Source organism: Bos taurus, chromosome 7 (genome assembly GCF_002263795.3).
Source record: "Bos taurus isolate L1 Dominette 01449 registration number 42190680 breed Hereford chromosome 7, ARS-UCD2.0, whole genome shotgun sequence".
Classification (NCBI taxonomy): Eukaryota; Metazoa; Chordata; class Mammalia; order Artiodactyla; family Bovidae; genus Bos; species Bos taurus.
The window spans coordinates 66,321,187-66,325,442 of NC_037334.1; the positions used below are offsets into that span (position 1 = coordinate 66,321,187).

At 38.0% G+C, this 4,256-nt stretch overlaps 1 pseudogene; it reads left to right on the forward strand.

The window, feature by feature from the left end:
- Positions 1-2,567: 2,567 nt before the first annotated feature.
- Positions 2,568-2,771, forward strand: LOC112447638 (uncharacterized; annotated as a pseudogene).
- Positions 2,772-4,256: the final 1,485 nt, after the last annotated feature.

A 4,256-nucleotide genomic window follows, 5' to 3' on the forward strand; every position in this document is an offset into this window, starting at 1 on the left:
ACTGGAGGGATCAAGGAAGATCTTGATGGACTGCAGAGAGCAGAGCAATGGCCTGGAAATACTGGTATCTGATGCCTCTTTCCCTTTTCTGAGGACCTCTTCCTCAACAGTTAGTGTTAAGATTGCAGTTGGGCCTGAGGAAGTCTCAAAAACCTGGACAGAAGGATGGTGAAAACATCATGTTTTTTTTTTTTTTCTGAGTTATCCAAAATTTATGATGCTAAAGTTGGGGGACCTGAACTGGAAGTCTGGCATTATGGTGGGTGCTTAGAATCCCCAGACCCTCCCAGGTCTGACTGTTGACCATGCCCAAGGAATAAAGGAAAGAAGTTAAATAGGAAAAAAAAAAAAGTACTGAGACACAAGAAAGAATATTTCAGGTTTTGTGGATTCCACTTTGGAAATATCTGCTCTCAGCCAACTCATGTTTTTAGTTGAGGAAGTAAAGGCCTTTCTTGAGGCCACATGAGTCTATGGCAGGGCCAGGCTAGAAACAGTTCTGTGGCCTCATGGTGGCAGCTAACAGCTAATGTTTAACAATTGAGCTGAGAATTTGCTTGGCACTAGCGAAGAGTGACTCATTGGAAAAGACTCTGATGCTGGGAGGGATTGGGGGCAGGAGGAAAAGGGGACGACAGAGGATGAGATGGCTGGATGGCATCACTGACTTGATGGATGTGAGTTTGAGGGAACTCCGGGAGATGGTGATGGACAGGGAGGCCTGGTGTGCTGAGATTCATGGGGTTGCAAAGAGTTGGACATGGCTGAGCTACTGAACTGACCTGAACTGAAGCTATCCCAAGCTATACTTTATGTAGATTGTATCCTTTTGTCTTCACTAGAATCCTATAAATTAGATATGATAATTAATCTCATCTAACAGAGGAGGTAACTGAGGTACTAAGATACCCACAAATTGTCTTTTGTCACACAGCTAGTAAGTGGGGGAACCATGATTCAAATCAAGTAGTCTGACCCAGCGCCTGGACTCTTCATTGTTATTCTGCAGTGAGAGATCTAGATGGCAATAGCATACGTTAAAGACCCTGAAGAGATAAGGATGTCTCTCTCGGAGCCTGGGAGATCCCGAAAGTGTAAGGCAAGAGCCTTTAACTTATCCTTACAGAGAGGTGGAGCTGGAAAATATTGTAGATTGTGTCAGAACTGCCACAGGAATTCTGGCATGCCTTCTGAGCTGTCCATGGTGCTGAGCACCAGCTTCCCTTCATGCATGTTTGCTATTGCACTCATCACCAATATTTAATAATTTTCACCTGAGATGTCTAGAATTTGAAAACCAAATAGATTGAAATAAATAATAATTGCATTTGTACTTGGTTCTAAACATTTTAGATGTGTTATTTCACTACAACCCCACAGCAATTCAATGACGTTTCTTTTGAGAAAGAAATAGATAAACTACTATCATGTTAAAAGGCAGAATGAATCAATGAGTTGTTAGAAGTATAAAAACTGGAATGTGGAAAGGAGTGATGAGAAAGTTTTTAGAGTTGGATGGAGCCTTTGAGTTGGAACTAAAGGGAGAAGTTCAGTAAGGTTAAGGACTCCAGGATCTTTCCTACCCCAGAATTTCAGGCAGTTCCTGCCAATTGAACACTCTGAGTGTGTGAAATAGGCCTTTTTGGTTTTTCCTGGACCAGCACATTCATGAGTGGGATATGTGCTGAAAAGTCAGTTAATTCACTTTATCCTCCTTCACCTAGAGATGTTACAGCTGAGGGTCACTAAAACAGTTATTCAAGGTCATAGAACAAGAGAGTGCAGAGCCAAAAGAAATATAACCCAGATCTCATATCAATACTCCACATTTATTACCTATTTCAGGATCTCACAAAGCTATAATCATGGACCGCTTCCATGAGCAATACCCAGGTGCTGAATAAAAATACATGGTACTACATTCCATGCCAAACCCACTAGAATATAATTCCTAGAGAGAATATGGATTGTGCATAGAGCACTGATAGTCTATCAGATGTACTAAGGTTCTGTTGGGAAATTAATGCTAATAGTATTGTTCCTTTTACAATCCATTTAAAACATATATCACATTAAAACTTCTATCTTTATTATGTAGTTGCTATAGTCCTGTGGTAATCTGCCTTTAAGAAAATATGCTCTTTATTTAAGAATTGACTTACTGACATTTGAATATTCACTGTGCATTTATTGGCTGAATGTTTTTGAATATGTTTATCAATCCTTTAGGACTTCAGTTTTCCCACATGTAAATGGAACTATAACACCTACCTTGTAAAGTTTCTGTAGTATTTATATGGATAGTTCTAAGAGGACAGTTGTTTTGCACATAATAAATGTTTTCTATATGATATATAGTTTTAGAATTGGCTATTTTATTAATAATATTGTAACTATAAAAAATCTTGCAACTTGTTTTGGATTTTTAAAAATTTTTAATTGCTGTACTTTTCAATTCAAGCATGCATTATATATCTTGATTTAATTTAAAAAATCAGTACTTTATGTTCCAAAATATGTTCCTTGGTCAACTCTATTAAGGTGGATAGATAGAAACACACGATGGTATTGCTTTTTGGCCTTTTGGACTAAGATCAAGTGTGGTATCTGTTCTGACCAGTTTAATATCTGATATGTCCTCTATCTGAGGACAGTATATTAAATTTCTAAATAGGTTGCAAATATGTACTGTTTCAATCCATCTATCTTTTTTTTCCCTTGAGGATTCAGACTGGCTCTCCTGTTCCTGTTTTCTGTAGAGGAAAAACATATTTTTCTACAGATACACAGATAATAAAATTTACTGTTAACAATTTTATTCAAGTGGGAACAGTACATTTAAATGTGTGCATTAATGGAAAAAAAAAAAAAAAGAAGAAGCACATGGTCAAATTGGAAAAGTAAGAAAGCATCAGATCATGAGGAATCTCATATGTCACGCTGACCATTTTGGATTTGATCCTGTAAGCAGTGGTCACCCATCAGAGATTTTGATCTGTGGGTCATGAGGCACAAACAGTGTCTAGGGAAAATGAGTTTGACACAGGACACAATGGAGACAGGTAGGGAAATTTAAACATTATCGCTCATGTAGAAGTTGATAATTCCCTGTATTAGATCTGTCCATTGGAAGTGTGAAGGCAGGAAAAGACCTGTGAGGTCACTACTAAGGTCACTACTAAGGTCACTACTACTAACCAAATAACTAAAGTATTTGGTTAACGGATATGAGGGAGAAGAAAGAGATGAAAATAATTGTGGAGTTTTAAGCCTGAGTGATGAGGCTTGACAGCTTGACAGAAAAAGAGATTATCTAGAGGGAGACCTGGATGTGGATAGGGAATCAGTTTGGATCTGATCCTGTTTTACAAATTGTGAAAAAATGTGATAATAAGCAGATGTATTGACTCCTTTATACATAAATCAGTTGAATGAAAAATTTCAAGTACATTTAAATATAATTTCTTTAAAAAATTCTACTGCTACCTGTCTCTAGTATTTTTTTTTTTTTATTACTCTTCAATTTTATTTTTTGATGTATCAAGGTTCTTAGTTGCAAGCAAAAGAAACTGTTTCTGGTTGACTTAAACAGGGAAGCAGTTTATTAAAGTAATATTGATTTGCTTATAGAATGGGAAGATTGGAGATCCAGGCTCAGAATGTGTTTAGAAACAAGGGATCATGAGCAGCAGCCACATCCATGGCCAAAATCATGCTAAGAACCAGCCTGCGAAGACACTGCTGTCCCTCTGCATAGTGTTGGGTGCTGTGGCTTGTGCTGTCACTGGTAATGGACAGAGAATGCTATTGCTGACTCTGACGTCTTTGGAAATTTGAAGCTTCTGCTGCCATTGTTGCTCCCACATCCATAATAGAGTCTCCTCTATTCCTGCCTATTTGTATCACTAGGTTCTTACTCAAAGACCAGGGTAGAGACATCTGGTTGGGTAAGCCCATGTCTTATCCCCTAGCTGAAAGATGTAAGGGTCTTGCTTATCACTGTAAAGGAAGGGTCTTGCTTTTCAGCCTTATGGTGAGAGGTGGACCCTGCCTCCCACCAAGATTCCTAAGAAGGAACATTCGTAGTTATAGGAAGGACTTTCAGATACTTGGCAGCCAAAAAAAGCATATCAAACTAAAGAACCAACAGCCAGTGTCCACAACACATGCCTAAAGTTATACTTTATATCATGAGAGCAGAGTATCTCTATAGAAATACTTTTTTTCTTTCTTCTTCTTCTTCTTTTTTTCAGTTA